Below are 13,295 nucleotides of genomic sequence, written 5' to 3'. Positions count from 1 at the left end.
TTAGTTAATAGTTTTAATTGCTGTTGTCTCAAGAACTCCTTTTTTGTAGCACATCTGCTTCTGGTGGCTTCAGCCTATAGCTTTAGCATTTTAATGGTAAAAGATGTTGATGAAAACCCTCAAAGCCTGCAAAATAAATTGAATAAAATCAACCCAATTCTGTGGCTTTCCTTAGATTATATATGTGCATATAGTTATGTATAAAATAGCATATAGCAACATTAAAAGTTAGGGTACTGGTTAGGTATTGTGTTCATACATACAACTAAGTACAACTACTTTTGAATATTCAGTTAAAAATAATGGGTATGGTGGACCACTCCTGTAATCCCTGCTACTCAAGGTGGAGGCAGGATCGCAGATTTTTGGGTTTTGTTACTGGGTATAGAACCCAGGGGAACTTAACCACTGAGCCATATATCCCCAAGCCCAGCTTTATATTTTCTTCAGGAGAGAATCTTACTGAGTTTCTTAGGGCCTCCATAAGTTGCTGAGACTGGCTTTATTTTATTTTTTTTAAGAGAATTTTAATACTTTTTAGTTTTCGGCAGACACAACATCTTTGTATGTGGTGCTGAGGATCGAACCTGGGCGGCATGCATGCCAGGCGAGTGCGCTACCGCTTGAGCCATATCCCCAGCCCGAGACTGGCTTTAAACTCTAAAGCCTCCAGAGGCAAGAGGATTGCAAGTAAAAGCCAGCCCGGTGACTTAGCAAGATCCTGTCTCAAATAAATGTGCTGGGGATATAGCTCAGTGGTAGAATATCTGTGTAATGTGTACAAGGCCCTGCATTCAGTCCCCAGTACAACAACAAAAGATCTAGGACTGAGGAGTATTGGCTAGTGGCATCTTACAGTTGAGTCCCTTTCTAGAATTTGTTCTCAGCAAAAGATTTCCATATAGTGTGAACTTAAATAGTTTCAAGTACTTGTAGTAATTTGTGTTTGTGCTTGTGGTAGTTTTATAATTTTTGATACTGGGGATCAAACCCAGGGGCACTTTACCACTGAGCTACATTTCCCATCCCTTTTTATTTTTGACTTGGGGGTTTTGCTAAGTTGCTTAGAGGCTTGCCTTGAATTTGGTAATTCTGCCTCAGCCTCCCAAGCCGGTGGGATTACAGGCAATAATTCTCTCAGGAGCTTTATGTTCTTTTAAAAAGCTACATAACTCACCTCCTTACCAACCTGTCTTCACTCAAAATCTCAGTAAGACTTATCCTGACCATCCTATTTTAAATTGCAATCCAGTCTCTAGGCATTCCTAATTCCTTTAATCTTTATTAGGTTTTCCTTTAGATAATAAATCCCTGCTCTTATAATACTTTTTTTCTATCTGTTTTGTTTCTTTATTTCCCACAAGAAGGTTAGCTTCCTAATTGGCAGTTAATGATTCCCACCTACTATGTTCACACCATTTTGTAGTCTTAACATGACTGATAAAATGTTACAGAAATTATGGAGCATGATTTCCAATATCATGAGATGCCTATTAGAAGTGAATACACTAAGCCAGGTGCAGTGACAAAACTCCTGTAATCCAAACAGTTTAGGTGGTGGAGGGAGGAAGATTGCAAGTTTGAGACCAGCCTCAGCAATTTAGCAGTGCTGTCTTTAAAAAGGGATGGGAATGTAATGTGAATAATTCTCAGAAGAAAACAACCTAGGCTATGAGACAAAAAAATACATTTTAGAAAGGGAAGACTAGCTGTGAAGCAGGAGGGTTGCAAGATGGAGACCAGCCTGGGCAATTTAGACCCCGTCTCAAAAAAAAAAATAGAAGGGGTTGGGGTATAGCTCAGTGGTAGAGTACCTCTGGGTTCAATCTACAGTACTGAAAATAAAGAATCTAGAGAAAGCAAGTAGAAATATGTTCTTAATTTTTTATAGTAGTAGGTGGAGACAATACCTTTGTTTTATATGATGCCAAGGAATGAACCCAGTGCCTCACCTGTGCTAGGCAAGCAGTCTACCACTGAACTACAACCCCAGCCCCCTAAAGAAAAAAACTACAGTTTGAAGTGAAGACAACTGAAAGGGATTAACAGCAGAGTAAACATTGCTGAAGAAAGGATGAGTGATCTTGAAGACACAGCAATAGAAACAAGACTAAAAAAAATGAATACAACTTCAAGTACTCTTACTTCCCCCCCCCCACACACACACAAGTTCTTGATAAGTTGCTGAGGTTGGCATCGAATTTGTGATTCTCCTGTCTCAGCTTCCCAAGTAGCTGGGGTTACAGGTGTGTGCCCCAGTACCCAGCGGAACAGCTTTTTACCATACGATTTATTTTTTTTCTTTTTCTCATCACAACATCATATATGTATTCTGTATAACAATGAGGTTCTCCTTCCATCTTCCATGCAACTCCCCTTCTCCCTCTTTTTCCCTCCCACCTCTCTTCCCTATTTAGTGGTAGTCTTCTTCTCATGCTCTTCCTCCCTATCCCATTTTGAGTCACCCCTCTTATATCAGAGAAGACATTCGGCATTTGTGTTTTAGGGATTGGCTAACTTAGCATAATCTGCTCTAATGCCATCCATTTGCCTGCAAATGCCATGATCTTGTTATTTTTTAGTGCTGAGTAATATTCTATTGTGTATAACTGCCACTTTTTTAAATCCATTCATCTATTGAAGGGCATCTAGGTTGGTTCCACATTCTAGCTATTGTGAATTGTGCTGCTATAAACATATAAACAGTGAAAATATCTTTCCAAAACCCAGGTGAAATATTTTTTCAGATATAACATCAATAATAATCAGGGAAGTGGTAAATGTAAACCACAATGAGATCATACCTGTAAGTGGGAATCAAATGTCCATCTACTGATAAATGGATAAACAAAATGTGGTACATAATCTCAAAATAATAGTGAGCAAAGAAAGTACAAAATATGTGGTTCCATTTATATAAAATTCTAGAAGATGCAAAATAGTCAATAGTGAACACAGATCAGTGATTGCCTCTGAAAGGGAGGAAGACAGGAGGTACAGAAGGGATGAAATAAAAAGGAAATTTTAGAAGCAATGGTATGTATGCTCATTATCTTGATTGTGATAATTGTACACATATAACAAAAATTTGTCAAGTAACACATGAGTATATGTGACTTACTATATGTCAGTTAAACCTCAATGAAGCCAGGCACTGTGGCACAGGTCTATAGTTTCAGTGGCTCAGGAGGCTGAGGCCGGAGGCATGAGCTCAAAGCCAGCCTCTGCAACTTAAAGCAACTCCGGGAGACTGTCTCTAAATACATAAAAGGGCTGGGGATGTGGTAGATAAGCACCCTTTGGTACAATCCCTGGTACTAAAAACAAAAAAAAAAAAAACACCTCAATGAACTTGCTTTTTAAATCCTCAACATTAAAATGTCGTCTGCAACAAAACTGAATTTTCTAATTAAATTGGCCCTCCTTGCCATACTTTGTTTGGGACAGTGTGGATCGGTTCAGACCTAAAACAGTAAAAGCTGTCACTACAGGGTTAGTTCTACTACAAAGCACAAAACCCCTGAAGCCTATAGGTGGAGGGTAACCATCATCTGAATCTGTTTCAACATACTATTGTGTGAAGTGAAACTGCCTGAGGCATTTTTTGAAACCTTACCTAGAGAATTTTGATAGCTGAGAGTTTCTCCCACATTAGCCAAAGACCAAAATACACCAAAGTTTTGGTTTTATTGGTTCCCTCCCTTCCACCGTGCACACATGCATGCACACTGCTTTTCTTTGTTAATTTTTAGCAAAAGTTACAACTTAGGGAAAGCACACCAATACATAAAATATTAAAAACTTGTGAGATTGTCTTTCTCCATAAAGTCTCTGTTCATTCCTAGGTTTCTGCTTACTATTTTAAAAACTTATTTAATATTTGTACATGTTCAGTAATTGGGTTCATTAACATGCAAATGGTACAAAAGGATATAGAGTGAAAAGTCACTCTCACCACTGTTTTCCACCTACACATAATCTATATATACAGTCAAGGGTGTGTTTCTGTCTGTCTTAGTATACAACACAGTCTTTGTTTAAAAAATTTCAGCTTTGTTTTGTTTTTTGGTACTAGGGATTGAACCTGACAATTTTTGAGTGCTTGACTAGAATAAATGTGGCTCAGGAAGTTATGATTTTTAAAGTTATATTCATGTGCTAAAATTCAAGTCCTGCTTCCATTTTGTTTTTTGTCTAAACAACTAGTTACCAGTTTGTTGTGTTTTCTTCTAGACAGAGTTTATGCATATATAGCCTGTTTTCTACTAACAGCCTTGCTCCCTAAGTGTAGGGAATTTGTTTTACTGTTTCCTAACACAGCACCTTATCCAGTTCTTAGTACAGAATAAGTGTTCAATAAAGACATCCTTATCTCCCTAGTCTCTTTTATCTGCATTTTCTTTTATTATTATTTAGTTTTTAGTTTTCTGTGGACACAGCATCTTTATTTTATTTTTATGTGGTGCTGAGGATCGAACCCAGAGCCCCTCGCTGGCCAGGCGAACGCGCTACCCCTTGAGCAACACCCCCAGTCCAATATTTACTTTATTTAGTTTTCGGCAGACACAACATCTTTGTTTGTATGTGGTGCTGAGTATCGAACCCGGGCTGCACGCATGCCAGGCGAGCGCGCTACCGCTTGAGCCACATCCCCAGCCCTGCATTTTCAAATACATTCAGCAAGTCTGATTGATTCTCCCATGGGAATTTTTCACAGCTTCATCCCTTCCTCTTTTTAAATTTTAATATTCATTTATGTATTTAATTTTGGTACTGGAGGTTAAATACAAGAGTGCTTTACCACTGAGCCACATCCCCAGCATTTTTTTTTTTTTTTGATATAGGTTCTCACTAAATTACTTAGGGACTCACTGACGCTGGCCTTGAATTTGCTATCCTCCTACCTCAGCATGCTTACCGAGGCATTCACCGCTATACCCAGCCCTTCCTTGCTTTTTTCTGTGTAGTCCAACGCCACAGTATAACACTACATGTATTAGACTACTACTACCTCTCCTGTCTTCCACACAGATAAACGGCTCTGTGTAGAAAAGCTATGTCACATAATACTTGGGAACACCAGGTTTAGAATCAGATGGTCCAAATTCATATTTCAGATTTGCAAAAGTAATGAGGTGCCAGGTACAACAAACAACTATAATCCCAGCAACTCAAGAATTCAAGGAACTTTCAAATTCAAATCCAGCCTAATCAATTTAGCAAGACCCAGTCTCAAAATTTAAGGAAAAAGGGGCTGGGGATGTGGCTCAAGCGGTAGCGCGCTCGCCTGGCATGCGTGCGGCCCGGGTTCGATCCTCAGCACCACATACAAACAAAGATGTTGTGTCCGCCGAGAAATAAAAAAAAAAAAATAATAAAATATTAAAAAATTTAAAAAAAAAAAAAAAAAAAAAATTTAAGGAAAAAAAAAAAAAGATAAATCTGGGGTGTGGCTCAGTGGTAAAGGGCTGGCCTCTGGTTTCAATTGCCAGTACAGAGAAAAAAAATTCTTAAAAAAAAAAAAATATATATATATATATATTTTTTTTTCACTATATATATATATATGAACTTACCTGGACTGTGAGTTAATCTATTGAGACACTGCTTTACCTGGACTGAGACAACAAACTGTAATCTATAACAAATTGTAACTCGGTATCTTTGCTAACGGTGTCATTGCTGGTATAATTTTTCCAAGGGCTTCTTGCATGGAGCCATCAATTGGCTTGGTATTGTGGTATTTTGTATCCTCCCCTTCTGCTTGTAGCAGATTATTCATGGCGTTATTCATGTTATTCACAATATATATATATTTATATATATATATATTATATTTCATATAAATATATATATATTTTTTTTTTTAAGAATTTTGGGGGTTGTTATAAATAACTGTGAAGGGAAAGCAAGGAACGAGATGTAAGCAAGAAATGAAAGACCAGGCAAGAGATACACATAAAAGGCCATCTCCCTATATTGGAGAGAGGAAAACAGAGTTGGGTTCTGGGACTTCTATGGGGCAGGCTCTGGAATTAGAGTCAGGTGGATCCTAATGCGGGCAGTTAGGGTTTGGGTTGGTATGAGGGTGTGATAAGCCTTTCTCAGAAACACCCCTGAGTGGAAAGTGAAACTTTTTCCTTAAAATGGTGACTGTCGTCCAGATGCTAAGCAAGGACCTTATAAACTGGTATAACCTTTAATGGTAAATCCCTTAGTATTGATCAGTATGATCATCATATATTATTTTAGCACCTTTGTTGTAAAGGCACCATGTTTACAGCATATAAAGATACATTAAGTGCACCTTCCTGTGCCGAACTAAAAATCTAATGTGGCAAGAAAGACAATAGGCTAAGCTATCTGAGTGGCACAAAGAAAGAGTGGCACTGAGAGAAAGCCATTATTAAGTGCTATAACAAATTAGTGCTTTGTAGAGAATGAACCTGATCTGACCCTTGAATAAAGGGTCAAATGAGCGTAAGGAAAACCAAATATTTTAGTGATGGATGCTATATGAATGTTATATGATTTGTTGTGAAATATTATTTTAAAACTGGGCTTCAAATTTTCTTACAGACATTAAAGATGGTCAAATGGCACTTCATTGAGTCCTGCTATGTGCAAAACATTATGCAAGGGAGAGTGGGAGAGGAATGGGAGTATCCCTGCCCTACAACCCATTACGACATAATGGAGACTACAAACATGTAAATACCTAATAACAAGCAGATGAAGGAAGCTCAGAGAGCCAGAACTCCAAGATTACAGCAAAGACTTCCTGACTGCCACTGAATATCATCCATTCCAGTTTTCTCATTTTTTAAATATTATTTTTTAGTTGTAGTTGGACCCTATATATTTATTTATTTTTTATGTGGTGTTGGGGATTGAACCCAGGGCCTCGCCCATGCTAGGGGAGCGCTCTACTGCTAAGCCACAATCCTAGCCCCCCAGTTTTCTCATTTTATAAATGAGGCAGCTGAGGTCTATAAAAGAACTTGATTAAATAATAGGACTTTTTTTCCACTCATTCCTTTAATGAGAAAAGCACTTATGTGAAAGTTTTATTGTAATTGGTCCCTTTAGACATTTCTTAGACTTCATATTTCATGACTAATCCAGGACATCATATCTGGAGCAGAAAGTTAGCACTGATGTAATTAAGTGATCTGTGAAATTTTTGCTACTCATTTCACCATCCCCATTCTTAGCGTAACAATTTTATTCATGCCAGTTAAAATGAACCTTTCTTATTGAAGAATGTTAACACTATCAAATACAACAATACATAAGAAATTTTAAATTACTATTTCTTAGTATATCTTACCCTTTTTTCCAAGCTAACTCTAAATGATACCTGACTAGATTTGGTAATATACTTCGAATAGAGATATGTGGTTTTCAAGTTAGGAACCTTAGAAGAACTAACATTATTTTGCCTCTAAGTACTAACTTAGTAGTAGTCTAACACATAACAAAATCAGATTTTGCTTCAATTTATCAAATCAAGCTTCTACAATGAGTACCATTTCATACTGGACACTAAAACACACAATAGTAGTAAGAAGACCTAATCCTAGGGGCTGGGGTTGTGGCTCAGAGGTAGAGTGCTTGCCTGGTATGCATGAGGCACTGGGTTCGATCCTCCGCACTTCATAAAGTAAAATAAAGACATCGTGTTCACCTATAAATAAAATAAATATTTTAAAAAATAATAAAAAAAAAAAGACCTGATCCTATGCTCTCATGTTGCTTATCACATAGTGGACAGTAGCTAGCTACTCAAGAGATTGAGGCAGGAGTATCACAAGTTTCAGGCAGCATGAGCAAGTTAGCAATACCCTGTCTCAAAATTAAACAGCCAGGCAAGGCCTGTAATCCCAGTGGCTCCGGAGCCTGAGACAGCCTCAGCAATTTAGCAAGGCCCTAAGCAACAAAAAAAGGCTGGGTCTGGGGCTGGAGTTGAGTGATTAAGCGCCCCTGAATTCAATCCCTGATACAAAATAAACAAGTAAATAAGAATTAAAAACAGGCTTTCTGTTCCTCCCCGTTCGACAGGCAGCCGCATCCGCTCCTCTAGTGCAGTGTCAGGCGTCCCTGAGACACGATGTTAAAGGTTGGAGTGAACATTTGCCCATATTGGGCACCTGGTCATCAGGCCTGCTTTCAACTCTGGCAAAGTGGATTTAGTTGCCATCAATGATCCCGTCATTGACCTTCAACTGTAAGGTCTACATGTTTCAGTATGATTCTACCTATGGTAAATTCAATGGCACAGTCAAGGCTGAGAACAGGAAGCTTGTCGTCTATGCAAGGTCCATCTCAATCTTCCAGGAGCAAGATCCCACCAATATCAAAAGGGGTGATGCTGGTGCTGAATATATTGTGGAGTCCACTGGTGTCTTCACTACCATGGAGAAAGCCGGGGCTCACTTGAATGGTGGTGCCAAAAGTATCATCATCTCTGCCCCTTCTGCTGATGCCCCCATGTTTGTGATGGGCATGAACCATGAGAAGTATCAACTTTCTCAAGATCGTCAACGATGCCTCCTGTGCCACCAACTGCTTAGCCCCCCTGGCCAAGGTCAACCATGACAACTTTGGCATTGTAGAAAGACTCATGACCATATGCCACATTCCGGCTGCAGCAAAATAACTGGGGGGTGACGAGCAACTTGTGTAGATTGATACAGCAGGAGTAGGAGCCGTTTATTGTAGCACAGGAGGGATATATATACATTACACACAGCTTATCTTAATTAACATAAACTAGATACAGCAGTCAACCAATAAGGAATCTCCACACTTAATGGCTCGCTGGCGATACTTCACAAACCACTCCCTCTGGCAAAATGCCAGGCGCCACCTTGACTTGTTTACAGACCCTAACATTTCCCCCTTTTGTTTAATTTAAATAACGACCATAGTGGTTTTTACACAAACGCCATGAATAATCTGCTACAAGCAGAAGGGGAGGATACAAAATACCACAATACCAAGCCAATTGATGGCTCCATGCAAGAAGCCCTTGGAAAAATTATATCAGCAATGACACCGTTAGCAAAGATACCGAGTTACAATTTGTTATAGATTACAGTTTGTTGTCTCAGTCCAGGTAAAGCAGTGTCTCAATAGATTAACTCACAGTCCAGGTAAATCACAGTCCAGGTAAGTTCACAGTCCAGGTAAGTTCTGCAGGCAGCTAGCTTGATCCGAAGTCTCGTCCATTTTTCAGCCGAAGTTTTGTCCGGTTTTCAGCAACACTGGAAATTCTTCCACCCTCACCGGCACTGGGACGAAGGCAGGAACTCTGGCAATGATGCTAAAGAAAATCCTGTAGTATTCCAGCAGGCACTAAGAAAAGAATCTTCTGAACAATTTAGTACATTATCTCAAGGTTTTCTTTACATTTGAAATAATCCTTAATAATGCTCATTATTCATTAGCTTCCAGGTGTGGGAGAACCATTGTAGTTACTGGCCTTGGAAATTATCAAACTGCAGTGTCCCGGGCAGCCCCAGATGGCCCCGGGGAGAGTCCGGGGAGTGTTCCGGACTCAAACTGCCACTGGGTACAGGGAGCAAGAGCCTACGAAACTGTGCCTCCGGGTCAGGTTTGGATTTGGGCTCTCACAGTGGCGTTCCGCTCCCCGGGAGGGGGGGAAGGCAGGGAAGAGCCGGCTGCTGCAGCTTGGAAAGTCCTTGCTGCACCATGACCGGCTCGAGTATGTGGCAGCCGCCGCGCCGATTCATGTACCCTCTGGTAACGAAAAGTATTCAGTAATAGCCTTTTGTTGCAACTTTTTTCCTGATAATCCTTCTTCTTCTGAACTTTCTTTTTCTTTCTGACTAGAGTTCCTGGGCTTTTATCAACACATGCCCTAACTATTCTTGTTTCCATTGGGGTGGCTCTTTTCCTTATCAATTTACCTAACACCCCTTCCATATTTTCATCACAAAGACAATACAATACACTGAGACAAAACAAGACACAAACATACTGCATCAATCTTCTCCATTTTCTAGAAATGGCCATTTTTCCTCTCGCCCTATCTGTCTAGGGACGAGCAGATTTGCTCCTGTCCTATCTAGGGACGGGCAGCTTTTTTTTGTCACTTACCCCCAGTGTCCCGGGGCTCCCGGTACGGGCCACCATCTGCCGCAGTCTGGCTGCAGCAAACTAACTAACTGGGGGGTGACGAACAACTTGTGTACATTGATACAGCAGGAGTGGGAGCCGTTTATTGTAGGACAGGAGGGGTATATATACATTACACACAGCTTATCTTAATTAACATAAACTAGATATAGCAGTCAACCAATAAGGAATCTCCACACTTAATGGCTCGCTGGCGTTACTTCACAAACCACTCCCTCTGGCAAAATGCCAGGAGCCATCTTGACTTGTTTACAGACCCTAACAACCATAGTTTATGCCATCACTGCCACTCAGAAGACTGTGGATGGCCCCTCTGGAAAACTGTGGCATGATGGTGATGGGGCTGCCCAGAATATCATTCCTGCATCCACTGATACTGCCAAGGCTGTAGGCAAGGTTATCCCTGAACTGAATGGGAGCTCACTAGCATGGCTTTCCATGTGCCCACCCACAATGTGTCAGTTATGAATCTGACCTGTCCCTGAAGAAAGCTGCCAAATACGATGACATTTAAAAGGGGGTGAAGCAGACATCAGAGGTCCCCCTCAAGAGTATCCTGGGCTACACAGAGGACCAGGTCATCTCCTGAGACTTTAACAGTGATACCCACTCTTCCACCTTTGATGCTGGGGATGACATTGCTATCAAAGACTACTTTGTCAAGCTTATTTCCTGGTATGACAATGAATTTGGCTACAGCAACAGGATGGTGGACTTTATGGTCCACATGGCCTCCAAGGAGTAAAAGCCCCTGGACCACCTGCCCCAGCAGAAACACAATGGAAGGGAGAGGCCTTCAGCTGCTGGGGAGTCCTGCCCCTAATTCAGTCTCTCAACACACTGAGAATCTCCCCTTCTCCCAGTTTCCACCCCAGTCCCCTAAAGAAGGGTAGGGGCTTAGGGAGCCAGCCCTACTGTTGCATACCATCAGTAAAGTTCATTGCACCCAAAAATATATAAATAAAAATAAATAAATAAACAAATAACATTTTAAAAGCCTGCCTGGGGATGTAGCTCAGGGATAGACCACTTGCCCAGCTTGGCACTGGGATCAATCTTCAGTGGGGCTGGCGGGGGCGGGGGCGGGGGCGTGGTCGTGTAGGGGATTAAACACAAATTTCATAATAGATCTTGTTAACTCATATAATGCAAGTAAAACTTTATTTTTTTCTTTCTAAAGTGCTTCTAAAGTTATCAAGAGCTTATATGAAAAACCATTGGTGAGTCCCATTTGTTCTACCAAGTTAGTGAAGAGACTTCTGTATAGAAAATTATGTGATGAATTATTATCGGGGCTCTGTGGCACTTAAGCAAGCACCTCCCTCTTTAAAACAAAACAAAACAAAAATCTTTGTAACACCTAAGAAAATAAATGTAAACTAAAATAACAACCACGAGAGAATCTAGTTAAGAACATATTTTAGTCACTTTTTTTTTTTTTTTTTTGGTGCTAGGGATTGAACCCAGGGCCTTGGGCTTGTGAAACAAGCACTCTATCAACTGAGCTATACCCCCTACCCCAAATGTCACTTTTTAAAAAATGAAGTGAAAATAAAGGGAAACCCCAGTGAGAACACTTAAAAGTTTTGCTTTTTATTGTTTATTTTGGTGCTAGGGAATCAAGTCCAGGCCTTGTACATGCTAAACACTTGCTCTACCACTGTTATTCCTCCAGCCCCAGAGATTTTTTTTTTTTCTACTGGAAATTTTTATTTAACATCAAGTGCTCTCATTCTTAACTAGTTGCTACTCTGCATCAATGAAAGTATGAAAAGAAATATCTTGAGGAAAAATCACAGCTTCATAAATCATAATGCAACCTAATCAAATTGTATCATCAACATTTAAATTTATTTCCACATTCATGAATACATACAAGAGTATCATGCTCCCAGTGACTCAGGAGGCTGAGGAGGGAGGATCACAAGTTTGAGGTCAGCCTGATCAACATAGCAAGATCCTGTCTCAAAAAATAAAAAGGTCTGGGGATATAGTTCTGTGGTAGAGCATCCCTGGGTTCAATTCCCATTACCATGAATTTAAAGAAGTATCATGCATCAGCAATGCTTAATAAATATTAACCAACACTGTATCCTTGCACTGGCAACATAATTAGTTTTTACCATTAGTCTTTTTTTGTGAGGGAGAGAGGTATCAGGGATTGAATTTAGGGGCACTCAACCACTGAGCCACATCCCCAGCCCTATTTTATATTTTTATTTAGAGGCAGGGTCTCACTGAGTTGCTTAGTGCCTCGGTTTTGCTGAGGCTGGCTTTGAGCTCTTAATCATCCTATCTCAGCCTGCCAAGCCACTGGGATTACTGGCATGTGCCACCATGCTGGTCATTAGTCTTTTGACTATCGGTGCAACAAAAATGTTGTGGGTTTTACTTATGTTCACATTGTATTTTTCCTCAGACCTTAACCAAAACTACCTTGGCACCAGAAAGATGGTGGTAATCTCACAATATTAGACATTACTAAAACAGAAATCATGTTCTGTTCATCTGGTAGGAAGCCAGTTTCACACTGAGAAGCACAAAATGATGATGTTATAGTTGAGGTTAGGTGTGTTCACAAATTTGTTCTCTTAACTATGAGAAATAGGTGTGTTCCAAAGGTTTATGCTTAGAAACAGGAATAAGAGTTTAATTGTTGCTATTAAATTGTTGCCATAAAACTCTTGCTCATAGAAACGAGTTTGGCTTACAGCAGGACATTTTGCATCTGATTATATTACGCTGATCTATAGGGTGATGAGAATTAACTTCCTACACAAGGGTGCAATGTTCACACAGGATAGTACTAGAAATCCAGTGTGTTTAATAAGTGCCAAGTATTATAATTAATTATCTTTCCTCAGTTGCTACTCAGAGTTCCTATGGCAGTGTTAATATAAGAGCGCCTGTGTTAAATGTCCACTGTGTCCTTAATATAATCTCACAAGGCTTATGGCTGTTGATGTCAGGGGACTCAGGATTCACGTGGACATCTGTCTAGAACATATTCAAAGTGACAGGTACTGCAAGCATCCACTTTTTGCAAACAGCATTGGAAGACAATGCACCAGACAGGCAACTGGAAGAAAAACTTCTACTTAGTTCAATGCCTATTTGACACTCTCCAATCTTAC

General features: G+C 40.0%; 1 pseudogene; it reads left to right on the top strand.

Annotated features, from left to right (window-relative positions):
* The first annotated feature begins 8,110 nt into the window (after positions 1-8,110).
* On the top strand, positions 8,111-11,025 carry LOC124100474 (glyceraldehyde-3-phosphate dehydrogenase-like; annotated as a pseudogene).
* Positions 11,026-13,295: the final 2,270 nt, after the last annotated feature.

The sequence above is a fragment of the Marmota monax genome, unplaced genomic scaffold (assembly GCF_021218885.2).
Source record: "Marmota monax isolate L192 unplaced genomic scaffold, Marmota_monax_Labrador192_F-V1.1 WCK01_AAM20220418_F8-fsc00599, whole genome shotgun sequence".
In the NCBI taxonomy this organism is placed as follows: domain Eukaryota; kingdom Metazoa; phylum Chordata; class Mammalia; order Rodentia; family Sciuridae; genus Marmota; species Marmota monax.
The sequence above is the reverse complement of the archived record's forward strand: the minus strand, read 5'-3'. Positions and strand labels throughout refer to the sequence as shown.